The sequence below is a fragment of the Palaemon carinicauda genome, chromosome 10 (assembly GCF_036898095.1).
Source record: "Palaemon carinicauda isolate YSFRI2023 chromosome 10, ASM3689809v2, whole genome shotgun sequence".
NCBI classification, from domain to species: Eukaryota; Metazoa; Arthropoda; class Malacostraca; order Decapoda; family Palaemonidae; genus Palaemon; species Palaemon carinicauda.
The window spans coordinates 125,878,248-125,889,898 of NC_090734.1; positions in this window are offsets into that span (position 1 = coordinate 125,878,248).

Sequence of the window (11,651 nt, forward strand, 5' to 3'; positions counted from 1 at the left end):
ATTATTATTGCACACTCAGGATTTTAACCTGTATACTTTAAACTATATTTAATTTCTTCAGAATTAAAACCAAAATAGTCAAACCATTAGTGTGGGAAAAAACGCCTTAAGTTTATTGATGGGCTACACACAGTAGAGTTCAGATTCAAAACATCTACACAACGAAATTTTCATCATTCCAGTAGTTTAATTTTCATGGATATATTTATTGCCAACCTTCTCTCTCTCTCTCTCTCTCTCTCTCTCTCTCTCTCTCTCTCTCTCTCTCTCTATATATATATATATATATATATATATATATATATATATATATACATACATATACATATATTGCTTTTTTAATGAATTAGGATATTTATATGGAGATGTGATGGCTATAAAATTTACTTCCTATGAATTGTACGAATCGTTAAGCATGATACTCCTAAAAACACTGTTCATCATCTTTGATAAAAGAAAAAAAAAATATTTGAACACCCATGGTAGTCATCGTGCCATCAGACAAAAAAAAAAAAAAATTGGTTTTGTCGCTGAAAATAACCTATAAAAGAAATTAAAATCACCACGAAAGTCCAACGGTAAAGCAATGCCGTTAGTCGTGCAGGACACACACATTCAATTAAGATAACGCTTCTGAAACCAAATTCATTGGTGCGAGATTTCCCTTAGAAACAACCCCCGATGAGGGACGGTGGCCATTTCAAATGCTGCGTTCGAGCCTTGGACTCTGTCCCGTTTAAATTATCGGTTTCTGCTTCGGCGATGAATTAACGAGCCGTTTGGGAGACTCGGTAGACACGGGTCTGTTGCTAGGTAGGTTTTATCGTAACTATCATATGGTGTTTTATTTTTTTTTTTTTTTATATTTTCTGTTTTAAATTCTATATTATATTGAGAGAGAAGGAAGTTTCAGTTAGTTTAGGTTTTTAATTGTAATTGTATGCCACAGGTTAAATAGTTGAGAGAGAGAACGATGGAGACCGAGTATGAGGTAATTTCGGTATTCGTTATTACTATTTAAAGAAGCATTTCAGGAAAGTGTGCTCTCTCTCTCTCTCTCTCTCTCTCTCTCTCTCTCTCTCTCTCTCTCTCTCTCTCTCTCTCTCTCTTGCATAGACGATAGATGTGCTCTCGGTGTTTATGTCCTTGTTTAATGGCTTCATTTCCTCTAACTAGACTCTTTTGTTTATTCGGACTTTAGTTCTTTCTAGAACTCTTGTCAACTTTATCAAGAGGCTTCTTTGGAATGAGTTAACTAAGAATACATACTCACACACACACATGCATACATATATATATATATATATATATATATATATATATATATATATATATATATATATATATACTTATGTATATATATATATATATATATATATATATATATATATATATATATATATATATATATGTATGTGTGTGAGTGTGTGTGTGTATATATATATATATATATATATATATATATATAAAAATTTATATATATATATATAAATGCATATATATATATATATATATATATATATATATATATATATATATATATATACATTTATATATACATATGTATACAGTATGTATGCATACATTTCCCTGCATTCATCTCTATTTTTGATGGTTGAGACAAAAAAAGAGTTAGCCTCCCCGTTCTCGGCTAGCCATTTAGAGAAGAAATTGCTAGCAAAAGCTCTCTTAAAACCTGCCTGCAACCACAGCAGTCATTTAACTATCAGGTACATTTAGGGTTGTGGTAGCCAAATGGAAAAGTCTCTGCGTGGCGTTCTGCCAGACTTAGGTTCGAGATCCGCTCAATCTCTATAGTTTCTTTAGTGTCTGCAACCTCACCATCCTTGTAAGCAAAGGATCGGGGTTTGGGGGAACTTATAGGTCTAGGGTGGGTTAATGCTATGGGTCTACATGCTGAGTCACCAGTAGTCTTTGCCTGGCCATCCCTGGTCATTACTTGAATGGAGAGGGTCGTGGGCGCTGATCATATTTATATATGGTCACTTTCTGGGGCATTGTCACTGTCCCTTGCTTCTGTCATTCATGAGCGGCCTTTAAACCTTAATCCTGTCAGAAGTCTATTATTATCATTATTATTATTATTATTATTATTATTATTATTATTATTATTATTATTAATTGCTAAGCTACAACCATAGTTGGAAAAGGAAGATGCTATAAGCCCAAGTGCTCCAAACCGGAAAAATAGCAGTAACAGTAACAACATCAAATCAGATATTTCATATATAAACTATAAAAAGACTTATGTCAGCCAGTTCAACATAAAAATATTTGCTGCAAGTTTGAACTTTTAAAATCCTACCGATTCAACTACCCGATTAGGGTATTTGCATGTATATATCTACAAGGTTGTAAATACGATCATTTTCTCCCTACAGCTTATTCTAAGAATGCCAGAAAACCTCAAAACAATCAACCAAACCTCATTATAATCTTAAAGGCTGGATGAAAGTTCAGCTCAGAGTCTCAGAATGATATATAATATATTTGCAAATGGAGAGGCGAGTTGACTGTAATTGCAATTCTATGCCAGGCAGTCGCTGAATGATGCATCAAGATCGGCATTGTCGTGATAGTAATAGATATTAATAGTTAATCAATTCGTAATCAAGGGCTGTTTGTCTTTCCAGGATGCAGTTGTGGCCGCATGATGACCGCTTGTCCCTTCTATATATGTGTTGTTTTATCTTGCCTTTCCCGGGAGGGAGTGAGTTAGATTTAATCAAATGCAATTGTTTATTATTGATGAATATCATGAAAATTATATAATTTAAGCATAACGGGGATTAATTCTTCAAAGTCTGTCTGAAACTGTGACGATTTTTTTTTTTCTCAAGAAAGTGAAAAAGAGTTAGAAAGAGTCATTTTATCCGACGAAACCTTTAAATCCTTTACCAATATTAATCTAATATTTAAAACTTTTGGTATTCATGCATTCAAAAAATGTTTTTTTAAACATATTTTCACATTGATTCTTTATAGATTTATCTCACCAGCGATTAAGATGTTGTCTTAAGATTTGTTAGTATACTATCAGTATTTCTTTCCACTTTCGTCTTTCCCTCTATTTCCTTCACAAGTTATACAGTTTCTCCTAATGCATCACCATAGAATCTCTTCTAACTGAATATCCATTCTTACAGTCTTCTCTCCTATTATTCAGGGTTGTGGTGGCCGATACGGTAACGTCCCTGACTGGTGAACGCCAGACTGAGGTTCGAGTCCCGCTCAAACTCGTTAGTTCCTTTGGTTGCTACAACCTCACCATCCTTGTGAGCTAAGGATGGGTTTGGGTTTGGGGGAGTCTTTTGGTCTATCTCCTGAGTCATCAACAGCCATTGTCTGGCCCTCCTTGGTCCTAGCTTGTCTGGAAAGGGGCTTGGGCGCTAATCAGTGAAAAGGGCCTTGGGAGCTAATCATATGTATATATGGTCAGTCTCTAGGGCAGTGTTCTACTTGATAGGGCACTGTCACTGTCCCTTGCCTCTGCCATTCATGAGCGACCTTTTAACCTTTACTGTTTCTTAATTCATTACTTTGTGTTTTCAAGAATTTGCATAATGATAGGCTACACGTCATATCATCTCTGAGACACCGTGTATTAATAGTTTTACATCTTACCTTTCCTTGACTCTTTTTCATTTTCTCCCTTACTATCTGGTATATTCATATTTATAAAATTCTAGTTCTATCCCAAAAATTTGAATTCAAAACCATCCGAAAGGGAGTTTTCTTTGTTCATTTCCTATTTCGAATTCCAAGGCTTTCGGTGGAAAGCGTAATGAAAAATAAGCTATTGGGAAATCGAAATACTAAGAGTTCAATGTGATTATTACCCTACATACTTTCTGTAAATTTCTGTAAATATACCAAGCAGATTCTATATACAATCTTGCTTACATTCTACCCCCTTTTTTGTGTCCCCAAATTCATTTTCTATAGTCAATCCTTATCTTCGCTAGTTATCCTGTCCAAAATAAATGATCATAGGTATAAATATAGTAAAGTAAGTCTATACCCTATGTTTAATTAGCAGAGACTAGAATTCCTTAAGAGACTTATCTATTTATATATTCATTATCTTCCGAAATTAAGTATTCGGAGTAGGCTATATGCCTCATTCTTACCATTTATAAATAAAAATTATCCATTACAACCCAAATTCTAACTCACTGAGATCAGCTATCTGAATTTCAATAATAAACTATCGTTTTACGCAACACTAATCTTAAAAGTACCCACACCATCCTTCAGAGAAACAAAAGGGATTCATTCCTTATCAGATATCCATTACTATTTCACAGAAACGCTAATCATCAAGTAACAAAACCCCCATACAATTTCAGTCCGACCTCCATTGCTTATCAGATTTATGACTTCATTGAAATCCACGTGCCTCGCAGCAGCCTCTGTCCTAACACACTCGTCTGAAATCCTTTTGGCAGACATTCAATGAATATCTAATATGAATCTGGTCCTTTTGAATGTCATGTCGTATAAAAAGTGCACCTAATTGACATCCTTTCTTCGCGTGTCCAAGGTCATACAATTCCCGAGTCTCTCAAATCTCCTTGAAGTGAAAAAATGACATTTCTTTGCTTTAAATAACTGAGTAATGTAACAACGCATCCCCGCTAGGAAAGACAAGGTTTTGATTTACCTAGTATTGCACAGAATTTGTAATTTACAGTGCTTGTTTAGTTTTGTAAACTTTATGATATGCAATCATGTTTCCGTAATGAAGCTTCAAGTATGGTATCCTTAATTTGATTAATCACGAGATTTCATGAACTGGATGTTCTGCAGCCTGTAATTTAAAACAGACATTATTGCAATTTAGACTAATGGGAATTTGAGAATTACTTTTGCGAGTTCACACGCTGAAAAATATGTAGATTTCATGTTATTATTAGGTTTTACTTATTGGCTGATTTTATTCACCTTAATAAGTAAGTTTACATTGTATTTTTAATCCCGACTTACAGCTTCATGCGTTTATATATATATATATATATATATATATATATATATATATATATATACTGTATATATACAACGGATTTTGAGCGAAGCGAAAAATCTATTTTTGGGTGAGGTAGCCATGTCGTCCTGATGGAAGTTCCTAATTGGTAGCTTTCTAGGGTATATTTGACTACAGTGATATTCCCAGAGAATTTTACCTTAAGGTATCCAGAATTCTAACTCCTGGAGCGAATATCCCTAAATAATCTCACAGGGATATCGCATAATATCAGAGGACGTATTCTTGACACGTCACATAGCTATCTTCGCCCCGAACAGTATTAACGCTTCGAGGGGGATAAAGTGATAAGAATCCGAAACGAGAATGAAAAGAGAGCCTCTCATAAGGCATCTCTCCTATTCCGTTTCCAGTGTGTATCTGATGAAGGCGGTAGCGCCCTCTTTATTCCTTGTAGCGATATACGAGGTGGTACAGATACTGTATTATAGGGAGGGGTCAATAAGCCTGTTACAATAAAAGGAAGGGCGGGTCCATCAGGACGACATGGCTACCTCACCCAAAAATAGATTTTTCGCTTCGCTCAAAATCCGTTTTTTGGGTTCAGGCCATGTCGTCCTGATGGAAGTTTACCAGAGCATTACTGTATCTGTGGATTCTCAATCAGTGCTGTACTCTCAAGAAAGTATTTTCCTGGTCCGTCTAGAGTCTAGACCTAGAGACCTATGATGTTACCATCATGCATCATTTCATCTAAGCATGAACTATGTTAGTGCTTCCTGCCCCCTACAGGGATGAGTCATACTAGACTCTGGAAAAGTCTCGAGGAGTACATAATAACTTATGGATGACAAAATGACAAGCTTGTATAGTGGTCTCGCCCTATACATTATAAAGCAAAGTTTGTATAAGAGTCGCCAAAGTCAGAATGAATTTGTGACACCTTCCCCAATGTGACTACTCTTAATAACTATCGGATAAAGGTCATATCCGCATAGGAACAAATTTGCATCTCTGCCACTCTCCCGTTAGGGTACCACCTCAACCCTTCCTAAGGAAGGGTTAAGGAGAGTGGACTTTGCTGGAATCAGGGAACAATCTTAAAAGACATACCATGATAAAAATATCCACATTTTAATCTTAATGCTCAGTACATATCTCATAAAAATGAGTGTGGGCGAATAAAACGCAGGGTTCACTATGAACTAGTTTATTAAAATTTAATAAACGTGCATATCAGATCTACCTTTATAAAATTTATAAAAAGTGGATGATATCCATTAAAGCACAAAGAAAACAGTCAACAGAATATATTGTTTCATCTACCATGAAACAGACCTGCCACTTCAATTGAATAGTAATAATGCTACAGTCTGTATACTGTTTAATTACACTAGCGTAAGAAACGCTTGGCACAAGTGTCCGTATTATGCTATAGTTCACCAACGTCAATGGAACAGTTCATAAGGACACTTTCGTGGCCTATCGCTCAGTGTGTAGTACACACAGTGACTACACACCCACCCTCTTAATTAATCGTCCCAAATTAATTACACTGTTCCTCGCAGATTTAAAACAGAAGGTTAAAGGATTCTACCTGCTGCTACCACAGATTACTTGAGTTGCTCCACTTGCTTCGCATAGTGCATAAAGAACACCTTGGATGACCACCAGCTGGTGTACGAACAAAGATGTTCAAGGTCCATATAAATAAGGAAATTTTATGGAAGAAGCAACTCCTCTCGGATCATGACTAGTGGGTGTACTGTCAGGACCCAATTTGCGAATAACATAGGTGAGTTTCGCCCTTAGTTATAGATAACCTTGAGCCCGAGGTTTCTCCTCTGAACAGCTGTCCTTCCATAAAGTCTGAGGTTCTATGAAGATAGACCTTTAAGCACCCCACTGGACATAGAGATACATCTTCCTTCAGAGGGCAGATTCTCTAGGGACCCCACCTGATGGTGGGTAGCATATTCTTGGAAAGAAACGTCGGGTCTGGAAATAGATTCAGTTAACAATAGTATTGTGTCGGCTGCTCACCCTTTCCTCCTCACTAGAGAGAGAAAATCATGAGATGTAGGTTTCTGGTTTTCTGTGACGAAGCGAAGACAGTCGACTTCTGTACTCGCTGAGACAGGGATGGATCCGGTAGCGGTACAAATTTTAGGCGTAGTTCCAATGCCAGAGGGAACCACACGCTATTTGGCCACTTGTGGGCCACTATTGCCGCCTTCCCTTTGAAGGATCTCAGTTTGTCAAGGACCTGCAAAAGGAGGTTGTGCGGAGGGAACAGATAAATACCAGACCATCTGTTCCAGTCTAGGGACATAGCGTCCACAGCCACCGCTAGCGGATCCTCGTATGGGGACACATAACGATCTATTTTCTTGTCTTTCATCGCAGAGAGGTCTATCTGCAGCTCTGGGACTTGACTCGAGATGAAGGAGAACGATCCTGCGTCTAGGGACCATTCTGACTCTATTGGTGTAAACCTGGATAGAGCGTCCGCTGTCACATTGCGGAACCCTTGAATGTGAACTGCTGACAGGTGCCATTTCTTCCTTTCTGCCAAACGAAAAATGGCCAACATCACTTGGTTGATTTGAGGTGACCTCGACCCTTGTCGATTCAGGCATCTCACTATCACCTCGCTGTCTAGAACCAGTCTTATGTGGGTCGAGTGGTGAGGAGATACCTTCTTTAAATTCAGAAGTACTGCCATGGCTTCTAGAGAGTTGATGTGAAATGACTTGAAAAGATTGGACCAAGCTCCTTGGACTCTCTTCTGATGAGAGTGACCTCCCCAGCCTTCCTTTGAAGCGTCTGTGTGGATAGTTACTGATGGGGGAGGAGGTTGAAGAAGTATTGATTTCTTCAGTTGCTTGGCATTGGACCACGGCTTGCGAAGCGTTCGCAGTCGAGTCGGTAGAGGTCTTATTAGATCTCTTCGCGCGTTTGATGCGTATTTCCTCCAGACTCCTGTTGCATCCTTTAGCTGTGCTCTTAGCACTGGATCTGTTATTGAAGCAAACTGTAGAGAGCCCAGCACTCTCTCCTGTTCGCGTCTTGATATCCATTTGGATTTCAGCAGTCTCTTGACAGATCCTGCTATTTCCTTCCTCTTCTTCCCAGGAATGGAAAGTCGATGTGACTCCAAATTCCAATGGATTCCCAACCACTGAAATTTTAGAGTGACAAAGTCGAGACTTTTTGATATTGATCTTGAATCCCAAATGTTCCAGGAACTGGATCACTATCTTAGACGCTTGCATGCATTCTGTCCTGGATGCTGCCCACACCAGCCAGTCGTCCAAGTAGGCTACTACTTGGACCCCCTTTAGGCGTAATTGACGGACGGCTGCGTTCGCGAGCTTCGTGAAAATCCTTGGGGCTATGTTTAGCCCGAAAGGCATGGCTCTGAAGGCGTAAAGTTTTCTATGTAACTTGAAGCCTAGGTAGGAGGAGAGGTGGCAATTAATTGGAACATGGCAATAAGCGTCAGACAAGTCTATAGAGACAGTATATGCCCTTTTGGGCAGTAGGGTCCTTATGTGTTGAAGTGTGAGCATTCTGAACTTATAGTTCATTATGAACTTGTTGAGTGGCGACAAGTCTAGAATGACTCTGAGTTTTTCTGAGTCCTTCTTTGGAACACAAAACAGCCTCCCTTGGAATTTGATGGACTTAACTTTCCGTATCACTCTTTTGTCTAAGAGCTCTCGGACGTATTTTTCCAGAACGGGGGTTGAGTGTTGGGAGAATTGAGGAAATTGAGGTGGAGGGCTGCTCCAACTCCAACCTAGTCCATTCTTTATTAGGCTGTGGGCCCAGGGATCGAAGGTCGAGCGATCCCTAAATAGCTGTAGCCTCCCTCTTACTGGAAGCATCTCACTTCTGCTGTTGTGGACCTGAGGCCTTGCCTCCTTGACCGCGTCCTCCCCTGGATCCCCTTCCTCTTGAAGGGCGTCTAGAATAACCTCTGGCTGTTCCTCTAGCCCTCGAACGAAAGGAAGAGGTCTGCCTTTCGAAGGCTGGGTTAAAAACTGGCGACTGAGTCGCCACTTGGTGAGGTACTAGCTGGTACGTGGTTGGAGGTTGTGCCATTATCTGAGGCACCGCGGTCACAGGAAGTTGTTGCTGTTGTTGCTGTTGGTAAGATATAGCCGGCCGAGAAGATGGCCTAGGCCTTTTTGTCTTCCTCTTGGGTTGGGGACCCTCATCCTGAGAAGACTTCCTCTTAAGATCTAAGCCCTACTTTTTGAGAAAGTTACTATTCTCTGTGGCAGCCTTGTTTACTACCTCTTTAACCACATCGTTGGGAAAGAGGTCTTTACCCCAGATATGAGTGGAGATCAGTTTCCTTGGCTCGTGCCTCACTGCAGCCGAGGTGAACACGAACTCTCTACAGGCTCTCCTAGCTTTAATAAAGCTATAGAGATCCTTCGTAACTGTGGCCAGATGGGTTTTGGCCACTACCATGAACATGTCCTGGATCTTGGGGTCACTTGCCATCGTTTCTAATGTCGTTTGCAACGACATCGATGCCGCAAGTCTTTCCTTCGTCTCTTGCTCCCTGCGCAAGAGAACCTCCGACAGCTTAGGGAGTTCCTCACCGAACTGACGTTCAGCAATATCAGCTTCCAGCTTCCCGACTGAGAAGGTAAGGTGTACGTCCTTCCAGTTTCCTTGGTCCAAGGGCAAGGTCAGAGATAACGGCTTGCACTCCTCCAAGGAGGGGCATGGTTTCCCTGCCTCCACCGCCTTTAAGGCTGCCTTATATCCCTTTTCCATGAAGGGAAAGGCTCTGGTAGCCAAGGCCACAAAGGAGGGAAGCTTCTTACTCAAGGCTGGCACCTTTGAGTTCGAGAAGCCCCTCTCTTTCATCGAGCTCGATAGTAACGCCTGAGCTTTACTATGGTAAAAAACTATGGCCTCCTTTGGCTCAGTCTCTTCCTTTGAGGCTGGCTCCTTCCTAAGACGGACATAACAGTCCGGGTAGGAATCTTTATTGGGCCAAAATTCCACCTCTTCCAGGGGAATTACTCCCAACTTTTCAGATATGACGATCTTCCCGATTGTCATTGGCATGTGTTCGGCATACCTCCAAGGATTGGTATCCGAGCACAAAGGAAGATCCTTCACGTTGAGTCGCTTCTGGGGCCCACGTGATGCTGCAAGTCTACGTATCTCCAGTTTCATTGCAGCCTCCTTCTCATCATTCTTCTTCTGAATTTGTTGGATCATCTCAACAATAGAAGAAAGAGTCCTTCCCAGGTCATCTGGGATAGCAGATGATGTAGAGGGAACAGGTTCTGGGTCCGGAACCGATGTAACCGACACCTCATCGATTTCTTCCTCTTCTACTTGAGGAGCCTGGCACAGCTCCTCCTCTTGACCTTCTCCTAGAAGGTCCTTCTCTGTAGAATCCTACACCTCCGACATCCTATCGTCCAATTGGATGTCTTGAAGGGCGGCCGAGACATCAGAATCCACCGGATTCTGGGCAGTTGGTATCTCCACCTGAGGCTGAGGAATGACTGCATCGGCTGATGCCTTAGGGAAAAGGTAGGTCCTCATCTTCTCATTTGGAAGGTAGGGGCCTGAAGTGTTTTTTCTGAAAACCCCTACCCCTTTATAGATCAAAGATATACTATCTTTAACTAATAGGCGGCAGCCCACTGATTCGCGACTGTGTGCCGGCCGGCAATCATTGCCAGCCGATGGCTGAAAACACTAATACCCGGCTGCTGGATGCTAATCGTAATGGCCTGCAGATTCGGGCTGTGATTCCACTGCCGGCCGGCAAAGGTAATAAAACCCATGCCAGCCGGCAGTAGCCAAGAACCAGAGAACCTCTACCTGCCCGGCTGTCGGCTGTCAAGCCGGCAGCCGGGATAGGGGTGCAACACAATAGTCAGAGAAACAGTATGGATGAAAGGTTATAAGGCGGTATGCCATACGACCTTCCATCCAGAAAGAGTGAACTTATGGAAGGGGAGAATGTATCATTCAGGCTTCCAAAGAATCCACAGCCTGCCGGGCTCTACCGGCAGACATGGAAGAGAGACCAAGGGAGGTCTGGGGTTCACTTTGCAGAGAGCAAAGGGTCTCCGCCGGCCGGCAGAGAGCTGAGCCGGTCCTCCATCCTAACCTATGCTAAGTACGGAAGAAGGACTATGGCCAAAGGAAAATAAAAGAAAGAGAGGTGGGGAAGGGATAAGGGTCCTAAAGACTTCGTTCTAGCAAGAGACACACTCGGCAGTTAGGGAAGCTCATCCTAACCAAGAGTTGTCTATTAGGGAGGAAGACTGGCAATGCTTGCTATCCTCCTCCCAACCAGAACAAAGTTAGGTGAAGTTATTTCGCCGGGCACCGAGAAACTCATTCTCCAGCCCGAGAAAAAACAACACAGGACAGTCTGCTAGGCCACTAAAGGAAGGAATCATCAGAATCCTTCCGACATGGACTAGGGAAGCAAAGCTTCCTGTGTCTGCCCCTAACCTAGCAAAGGAGACTCATTCTCCATGCTAGGAAGAAGCAGACCACAGACTAAAAACTCTGAAGTTCTGCCCAAACCCAAAAACCAGTCACTCTGGTTATCAGGACAGGGCAGATATATCCTAGAATAGTCATACCTGGATTA